Genomic DNA, 10085 nt, shown 5'->3' with positions numbered 1-10085 from the left:
CCCGCGCCCGTGGGGTGGGGGGAGGGGGGGGGGGGGGGGCGTGCCCCCCCCGCCCCAAACGCAGGACAGCATTGGAGGCTGCAACTCTGAGGTAGGTAGCGGGGCTGGAGCAGGGTCAGGCCCTGCACAGCTAGTAAGGGTGGGGGACAGAGCCATCAGCAGCTTGTCTTGTGGGGGCACAGGGAGGGTGAGCATGCAGCTTGGGAGGGCATAGCAGGCACATGTCCCCAGATCTGCTTGTGGGGTGGGGTGGGGCGGGCTGCTCTCGGCCGGGCTGTGCTGTGTTTGGGCCAGGTGGCAGTGGCAGCACTGCAAGCAGGGCCTCGGAGGGGGGCCGTAGCCCCCCCAAATCCCTGCCCCAAGCGCAACGTGGGCTAGGCCCAGCAAGAACAACCTGGTGCAGCCTTCCTCCCCAACCCCCCGAGGACATGGGGGCCAGGGGCTGGCAGATGCAGGGGAGGGCTGGCTGGAAGGCTGCGCCAGGCTATTTCCTCTGGGCCTGACCTGTGCTGCACTTGGGGCGGGTAGCTGTGGCGCTGGGAGCGGGGGTTGGGGTGGTCTACGGTCCCCCTCCTTGGCCTTGTCAGAGCACTGCTGCCTGGCCTGACCTGAGCACAGCCCAGTTGGGAACAGCACCACCCAGTCTGCAGCCTGTCCCGCCCTGTGGGCAGATCTGGAGGCAAGTGTTCTCCATGCCCTCCCAGGCTGCATGCCCCTCCTCTCCGTGGCCCCCGAATGAGCCACTCGCAGTGCTGTCCCCTACCCCATGCCGGCTGTGCTCCCTCCCTCACTGCCCTTTCCCTTCCCCTTCCCACAGACTTACCTGCTGGGTTGAGGGGGCTGGTGGATAGATATGGAGTTCCTTTTAAATTCCAAAAGTGATCTCCTACCTAAAAAGGTTGGAGACCCCTGCTCTATCTGACTATGCAGTTAGCTGTGGGATTCTTTTCCTTTACAGCCAACAAATTAAATATTCCTGCTTTCACTTTTGTGCAACACCCTTGACTCTTACTTTACCTGGGGGAGGATTTCCACCTCACTAATTGCCTGGTGCTCGGACTCACTAAAACTTGGAAGGAAAAATAAAAGCCAGTTGTTTTTATGCCAGTTTTTCATCACCACAATACAGACTTTCCTTGCCTGTGATCAAAGGAACTCATCAGTGTGCAGCTACACGGTTTCTTTGGCACTTTTGGCTGGAGATGGAGTACGTCTTGTCATCTAATGTCTCCTCTCGTTTATAATATGCTGTGTGCTGAAGAGCTACTGCCCTCCTCCAGAGATGACTGCATTTCCGTAGTGTGCATATAGGGTGTCTTTACACATGCTCTTGGAGGTGGGACGGGCGGGTTAATTAGAGTGGGTCTGAAAGTCGCTCTGGTTAAAGTGCCTGCAGCATTTCTGGTATTCAACATCTCACGTTTCAAAATGGCGGTGGGGGTGCTTTACCTTTGGCTCTAAAGTGCCCCTGCTGCCATGTTGGAGCGTGGGGACACTGAATACAAGAGACAGAGGCTGCTGGAGCATGCTAATTAGCACACTCCAGCATACTTGATTAACTGAGTCTGCTCCGATGCGCTATAATTACAGCGCTTTGGAGAAGCATCCCCGCATGTCTGCAAGCACTCATATAGCTTGTAGCATGTTTGGGGAAGAAAGGCACTAGAAATGTAAATTCACCCTGCTGAAGTTTCAGGCACTGTCATTTCAAGCACACCACTGATGGCTTTCAGCATTGGATATAAAAAGTTCTCTGCTGCTTTTATGAAGCCTCATGCTCCCTCTATTTTACAAATTTTTTGGTAACTAACAGATAGTTTCAAAATGTTTTAAAAGTTGCCTGTGCTTTGGGAGGCCTCAGTTTCTGAGTGCCCAAGTTGAGGCACTTCAGTCCTGATTGTCAGAGATGCTGAAGAGTGCAGAGCTCTCCTTGCCTTCACGGGTGTTCAGCAGCTCTGGAAATAAGACCGGTGACATCTCCTTGTTCATATGAAGAGTCCCCTAAAAAGCTTGCTTTTGAAAATTGTTGTTTTGGGGACTGGCCTGCAGTCACACAGTCAGCGAGTGAGGTTGCTGAGAACAGCACCCAGGCATCTAAGTTTACAGCCTCCTTCCATGTCTTGCATCTCCTTGAATCTGCCAGATGTGTCCCCTTATAGGAAAGGGAGTTCTGGAGCTCAGACCTCTGTCCTTGATAGCACAGCTCTAATCACCTTTGAGTGAGCTGCACTGAAGGAAGATGAAGGGAGCCCTTTTCAGGGCATGGGGATTGAGCTGGGGGAAGTCCTATGGGTTTGGAAGATGGGAAAGGCAGGATGGAAAGGATAGCAGAAGCTGTAATATTAGAAAGGTCAGACACTGAGCATTTGCAGTGCTTAATCCTTTGCTCCTCAAGTAGATTAGTTTTATAATCTTTGTTTATTTTTTGTATTGTGTTGTAATGCCTTTGGTGTGCTTCCTTCTTCAATCTACCTCACCACCTTGGGTGGAGTACTGTGTACTTTGGAAGAAGGAGCAAGTCTCACCGGCTTCTCACACGTGGAAAGAAGGGAAGGAGGGTGGGGAGGAGGAGCTTGGGGGAGGGAGAAGGGAGGGTTCTTCGAGCTGGAAAAAGCTGAAAGTGTGGACCTATTTTTTTCAGTGGTCCCTGGAGTCATGAGCTGCCTCCTTCCTGCAGCCTGAGAGGCAACAGAGGCCCCTTTATGGTGTGGGGTTTCATGGCTCAGAAACGGCTGCCAGTCACTCAGGAATCTCCCTAATTCTGCACTGAACGACTCCTCCACAGGAAGGAGAGCAGCCCCAGTGGCAGCAGCACAGTAAGTAGATCAAACGCATCCGTTTCCTACTGGTTTGAAAAAACCTTACATGGGAAGTGGGGGTTGTTGGTTTGACAGAGATTGGTGAAAGTTTCAGAGATGGTGAATTCAGTGTTGTTTTCCTGGTGTTGCCTGAAAGTGATGATTGAAAGGTTTACTTTTAGGAAGACGCAGAAGTGGGATTTTAAACCCGGTGTGTAAAGTAGGATGCCACAGTACTGACATGAATTTGCATTCGTTCACTGCCAAGCCACAGCAACATATTACTCTTAAATCTCCATGAGAAAGGGCTGCAGCAAGCATCTGCAGAACTCAAAATTTGCATGGTCTTGTATGGGAGGCAGATACCAAATGCTAGTATTTTTAATTACTCCTCCTTGGATGGTATGGAGAAGAATGTTAATATGTCTGTCAGGCTGCCCCCATGGATAAAACCTTTGTGCTTTTGGGATCAGAAACTGTACAATCCTGATTTCATAAATGTCCAAGGAACTCTCCTGTACCTCGGTCCTAGTTGAATTGGGTGTCAACCACGTATGCGGACATGTCTTGCATGCTGTGCATGACATGGAGCCTAGCTTCAGCGGGGCTGTGGGCAAACTGGGATGCAGAACACGGGACAGGCTGGGTTGTACAGAACTGTACAAGTCAGAATCTGCTGTTCCGAGGCTCTTTCCGTTTTCCTAACTCATGACAGGGAGTCATACCAAAGTTGCTCTTCAGCCCCTCTAGACATAAGGATGGTTGATTAAATATATGTGATATAAAATTAGCAAGGCAAGGACCTTAATTTTAGCAATCAGTTTTAGTTTTGTTTTGTATTTGTCTTTTTTATTTTCTTAAACTGCTAATTCCTCTTGTTCAGTACCTATTAAAGATGTGCTGATTTTCAGATATATGTCCCTTATATACTGAATTTGGTACTTCTTTCTGGTTCCTAGAATAGTATGCTGTATATATGGTTAAATATTTACATAGTTTAACATATATTTATTCAGATCCTGAATTTTTGCAAATTATTAGATTAGAACATAGTGAATAGAACTTCTCATTTACTAGACCATGGGTTTTCAACCTTTTTTAACAAGTGTACCCCTTCTGTCTCAAAGTTTCAGCTCATGTACCCCTTTATATTTTTGTCTTGTTTTGAAGGGGGGGCAGATCGAGGCCCCACGGTGAGGGTGGGAGTGAGGTAGGGGCAGGTGCTGGACACAGCTGTGAGTGGCTCATCTTGGGGGGGCATGGGGAAGGGGGGCAGCTCCTGCCACTGTGTGCACCCCAGGAGAGCATGGGAGGGCTTGTACGGGTGCAGGACTGAGCTGGGGCGGGGGGGCGGCTCCTGCTGCTATGCACACCCCAGGAGGGCATGGGGGGGTGTGCCCCCAGATCTGAGCACAGAAGGCAGGTGACCCGCTGCTGCGGGCTGGGGCACTGGGCTCTTCCTGGTGGGGGGTTGGGCTAGGCTGTATTCAGGGCAGGCGGCAGCAGTGCTTGGACAAGGGCTGGGGGGGCTACGGTGAATTCTGGAGTGGCTGCAGCACCCCCTCCAGTAGCCCCACTCTTGTAGGCCCCTGCGGTGAAGAAGGGAGTGGGGCTGGGGCTGGAGCATGGTCAGGCACTGCCCACTCAGGGCAGAGTGCAGGACAGAACTGTGAGTGGCTCATCTGGGGGGTGCAAGGGGTGGTGGCTCCTGCCGCTGCATGCACCCCGTCAGGGCACAGGGGGTGCATACCCCCAGATCTGCATGCAGGGCACAGCGGGCTGTGGGTCAGGGCCGGGGCCTGGACAGCACCAGGTTGTTCCCACCATGCAGGCACAGCCCCCACACTTAACGTGTCACGACAGGGAAGCCCCACATGCTGGAGCCAGCTGCCTTCCGTGGCCCTGGATCTGTACGGCAGGGAGTGGCAAAGGCAGTCAGTTCCAGCATGTGGGGCTTCCCTCCCGTACCATGTGAGTGTGGGGCTGTGCGTGTGTGGCGGGGAGTGCCAGCAATACAGACAGTCTGGTGGGGATTGCACTCCTTGCTGCGATGCACAGCGCTGGCTGGAGCTGCACACTGCCAGGCACCAGTACCCATGTTGGGCACAAGCGTCCCGAGTGCCCCTGCCTGCTGCTACGCCATGGGGGAAGTGTGTGGGGGGGGGTCCCCACACCACTGCACCCTCCCTCACACCCCACAAACACCACACCCTACCCCCACAACCCCCCACACATACACCCCCCCAACATACCCGATGCCCCCCACACACATCCATACCCCCTGAAATCCCCACACAACACCCCTCACACCCACCATACCCCCCTCCACCACTTCTCCACATGATATACAAAACTAAGAATTTATTTTTGAGTTATTATGTAATTCTTTCCATATATACTACGCAAAAACAAATCATGACAAATATTTTTGTAATAAAATTAAAATGTTATAGTAGGTGTTTGATTTTTAGTGTATGACTGGGTTTTTTCTGGTTCTAGGATGGCAGCCCCTGTCCAACCCCAAAAAGAATATTTCTGGGGGCCAAGGGGTGTGAATTCTGGGGGCAAAGGTCAGGGGTTAGAGGGTGGGACTTTTGGTCCCAAAATGCTGACCAGGTGGCAGGGCTACCCACCTCATGTGGCCCTTGTAAGGTCACCAAACCTCATTAAGCAGCCCTCCACCCAAAATAGTTGCCCATCCCAGCTTAGCTTCTAGGTGCATACAATTTCCTTCTGTACATGACTAATTTGTAGTGTGGCTATAGTGAGCTACAGGGCATGAATATGTGAAATCTTCTGTTAACAGGCCCATAACAGGAGGGACTGGACTTATTTAAATCAGCTGGTCCTGACAACCTCCACCCCAGAGTGCTGAGGGAATTATCAGAGGTCATTGCAGGACCCCGGCACGGCTTTATGAGCACTTGTGGTGCTCTGGTGTGGTGCCAGAGGACTGGAAAAGGGCCAATGTGGTTTCCATTTTCAAAAAAGGGAGGAAGGAGCAGGAAACTATAGGCCAGTTAGTCTTACCTCGATCCTGGGTAAGCTTTTTGAGAGAATTATCCTGGTGCATGTCCATGAGGGGCCAGCAGGGGAGGTTATGCTTAGGGGCAACCAGCATGGGTTCATTAGAGGCAGGTCCTGTCAGACCAACCTGGTGGCCTTATATGACCAGGTCACAAAATCCTTAGACGCAGGGGTAGTAGTGGGCGTAGTCTTTCTGGACTTCAGGAAGGCCTTTGACACTGTCTCTCACCCCATTTTCATTAAAAAACTAAGGGACTGTGGTGTTGGCACCTACACAGTCAAATGGGTCACTAACTGGCTGGAGGGCCGCACCCAGAGAGTGGTGGTGGATGGGTCTTATTCAACCTGGAGGGACGTGGGCAGTGTGGTTCCCCCAGGGCTCGGTCCTCGGACCTGCGCTGTTCAACTTCTTCATCAGTGACTTGGACGAGGGGGTAAAAAGCACCCTATTCAAATTTGCAGATGACACTAAGATGTGGGGGGATGTGAGCACGCTAGAAGGGAGGAATAGGCTGCAATCGGACCTAGACAGGTTACAGGGGTGGGCGGATGAGAACAGGATGGGTTTCAACACTGACAAGTACAAGGTGCTGCACCTGGGGAGGAAGAACCAGCAGCAGACCTACAGGCTGGGTCGGTGCAGAAGCAGAAAAGGATCTCGGAGTCATTATTGATGCCAAAATGAACATGGGCCGGCAGTGTGGGGATGCGGTCAGGAAGGCCAACCACACCTTGTCATGCATCCACAGATGCATCTCAAGCAGGTCCAAGGAGATGATTCTCCCCCTCTGCACGGCACTGGTCAGGCCTCAGTTGGAGTACTGCATCCAGTTCTGGGCGCTGCACTTCAGGAGGGATATGGACAACATGGAGAGGGTTCAGAGGAGGGCCACCCACATGATCAGGGGGCAGCAGGGCAGGCCCTACAAGGAGAGGCTACGGGACCTGAACCTGTTCAGCCTCCCCAAGAGAAGGCTGAGTGGGGATCTAGTGACTTGTTACAAACTAGTCAGAGGAGACCAGCAGGCATTGGGAGTGTCCCTGTTCCCCCAAGCACTACCAGGAGTGACTAGAAATAACGGTCACAAGCTGGCAGAGGGTAGATTCAGACTTGACATCAGGAGGCGCTACTTCACTGTCAGGGCGGCTAGGACCTGGAACCAACTTCCAAGTGAAGTGGTGCTGGCTCCTACCCTGGGAGTCTTTAAGAGGAGGTTAGATGAACACCTTGCGGGGGTCGTTTGACCCCAGTACTTTTTCCTGCCATGGCAGGGGGTCAGACTTGATGATCTGCTCAGGTCCCTTCCGACCCTACCAACTATGAAACTATAACTCCCCGCTCTTCACCTTTCTGTGTACTTCCTCCTCCCTTTCCTGCTCAGAAGCCAGGTGATACTTCGTAGGTCTCCAGCCCCTCATTTCCCCCCTAGACTTCTGCAGATTGATGGGCAAGTCCAGACAAATCCTGCTCTGCTGCTGACTGCATGGTCTTGATCAGCAGCTGATTGGCCAGAGGACAACAATCCTGTTCAGGATCTGGAAGGAGTAGAGCAAGCAAGCTCCATAATTTCAGCTGAAGGAGTACAAATGAGTTTCGCTGTAATGTGATTTAACCACATCTGGGCAGCGGCTGGGCTGGGCTGCAGTGAGTGCATCAAGCACATGGGGCAGCTCTAAAGTCTGAGAGTGCCCCAGCTTTGTGCCCCTACTTCGCTGAGCCAGACAAGGGGTTTAGCAGTGCTCAGCTCCAGACTCCATTGTTTTGGAAGGGGAGATTATTTTTAAGGAGGAAGAAGATGGGGAGAAGCCTTTTGTGACAGACTCAGTGTTTGAATGTGGTTATAATGTCTTGACCCATGGCAAGCCCAGAGCAGCCCAGTCACCAGGCTTTTCCTTTGGATGTGCTGGGAGACTTCTTCAAGGAGCTCTTTGGTGGTGAACCCATGGATGCCCCTGCAGGAGAAGATTCAGAAGGTTCAGAGGCCAGTACATGCCACCCACTATTTTCACTCTTGTTTTCAGGGACATTTTGGTGTGAAAGGGGCAGGATTTCTGGGTACACACCCCATGTAGCAAGCAACCATTGATCCTCTGGATCATGGTGTATGCATAAGAGGTCTAGTCAGATGCCTTATGAATATGCTTGTGGCTGACAAGCCCAGTGCAACAAAGACCAGTTTACTTTCCAGCCGGCCCCTGCTCCCCACAGAGCAGCCCCTGGTCCCAAGAAGGTCTAACACTTAACTGATTTAACTATTTACACTTTATTTAGAAAACAAGAATAATAGGAAAGGTTATTTACAAGTGAACTTAAATGGCATAATCAGAATCACAAAACAAACCAGAATGCATTAGTCAGCCCTTGACTCAAGAACCACAGGTAGGGTAACTGGCAGCTTTCAGCTGCTGCTGAGATGCTGCCACAAGAAAGCAAGGTGGTCACTCCCAGCAGCTCCAACAGGCTTCCCAATAAGCAACAGACTTTAACAGGTTAAGCTCTTCTGGTCTGCAGCAATCAAATTGTATCAAACCCCAACCCCCCCCAAAAACACTGAACTGTGACCCTCCGTGGCAACTAAAAAAGCAAGCAACAAGCAACTGAGTAGGCTCTTGCAGCAATCAGCATGACCCATGCACAAAGCTCGGAGACTCCATCAGATGACAATCAGCTGCAGAATGAGGGACAGAACTGAGTCCCCTCTGAGGCAGTCAGTGGCAGAGGGTCAGCAACACAGGCAGTTTCCAGGGGTCGTTACTCTAAACCCCTGCTCTGGATGACTGGCTGGGCACCTCGCATGCCTCGCAGCTCGCCAATCCCACTCCAAGCACCGGCCTGTGCCAAGCTCCCAGGGACCCTTGTCCTGGTGCTCTGCTGCTCCTCAGGATCTCAGTGCCTTGCCTGCTGCTATCCCGCTTCCCCGGGGAAGGTGTGGGGTTTCCTCAACTCACCGGCCAGCCCCCTGCTCCAGGTAAGGATGCCGCCTGTGCTCCTGCCTGCTGCTGCTTCTCCACAGTGGAGTGTGGGGCGACTGCCACCCCTAGCCTCCGGGACGCCTGGCACGTCCAGCATGCTGTGATGAGGCCTTGGGGCACCAGCTGTCTGCCCCAAGCCCTGGCCACTGCTCCCTCTCTGCTGCAGGGCTGGAGGTACAGCCAGCTGCTGCTGCCTTCTCCCAGGGCCTTCGAGGCTCTTCAGAGGGGTCTCTCTGCTCCCCCTGCTGGGTCAGCTCACCCCAGCTCTTCTTAGGCCTCCTGTGTCTTTCCCCTGAGTCACTGTCAGCAGCTCCCAGACGGGGTCAGCTGCTGCTTTTATCCCCTCCGGCAGCCCCTCCCTGGCTTGCAAACTGGCCAACCAGGGCTCAGGGTGGCAGGCCCACAACCCCGGCCATCCCCCTTCCATGTGAATGAGGGGATTGAAACCCCCTTCTTTCAATTGGCTTCTCCTTTTCCACAGGGCAGGGCTCCCCTGCTCCACCCTTGGGGTCGCTCAGAATTCACTGGCACTGTTTCTAGCCAAGGGTAAGTATCTCAAGCAAATCTGGTGAGCCCACATTGGCAGTCTGTTACATCAAGAAGACCTCTGGTTTCCTTGAGGTATTATTGGATTTGGTTTAGCACAGAAGCCATGTAAGAATTTTATGCAGCAGTACATTTTGCCTGCCCTCTACTGCCACCCTGTTTATCACTTGCTTGCCAACATGGTTGCTGAGCAGGGGAGGACACTTGAAAAGAAAAAGTCAAGTACAGAATTCATCTCATGGTATTAGGTCTTCTGACTGCCATTACATGGTTGCGTAACTTCCAGGAATGGTTACAGAGCTTTACAGTTTTCTTCTAGTATGTTTTTTAAGATCCATATATGCACAGCATTCAAGGTTTAACAGCTAATAAAAAGTTTAACTGACGTGAGATTATCAGTTAACCACTGAATTATAAGTAGGGTGACCATGTGTCCCTGTTTAGCTGGGACACTCCCAGATTTCAGAGGCTGGTCCTGACCAGCTGTTGAGACTTATAATTGGGGCCTGGTTTAAATAATGATTTTGCATTTTTTGTGAAAATCACAAAATTAAGTGATTTTTCACAGACAGTGTGATTTGCAATGAAATGCCAAGATATGGCTACTTGCAACTCCCCAGCAAATGGCTATATTGTGACATTTTATTGCAATAAGATGGCTGTGGCAGGCTGGGGAGAGCATTCCCCAGCCAGCAGTAAAAGACGAGCAGCCCAGGGAATGGGGAAAAGGTTGCAAAAGGG

The 10085-nt window shown here is 51.8% G+C and overlaps 1 protein-coding gene across 3 annotated transcripts in view; it reads left to right on the top strand.

Annotated features, from left to right (window-relative positions):
* The window catches only part of B4GALT4 (beta-1,4-galactosyltransferase 4), a 62110-nt gene that overhangs the window by 6737 nt on the left and 45288 nt on the right, over positions 1-10085 (top strand). For all 3 annotated transcript variants that reach the window (XM_006030161.1, XM_025211738.1, XM_025211739.1), the window contains exon 2: positions 2642-2816. The gene's annotated coding sequence lies outside the window, so the exon portion shown is untranslated. The remainder of the gene's footprint in view (positions 1-2641; positions 2817-10085) is intronic.

The sequence above is a fragment of the Alligator sinensis genome, unplaced genomic scaffold (assembly GCF_000455745.1).
Source record: "Alligator sinensis unplaced genomic scaffold, ASM45574v1 scaffold344_1, whole genome shotgun sequence".
Taxonomy (NCBI): domain Eukaryota; kingdom Metazoa; phylum Chordata; order Crocodylia; family Alligatoridae; genus Alligator; species Alligator sinensis.
This window is presented reverse-complemented; position numbering and strand designations above follow the sequence as displayed.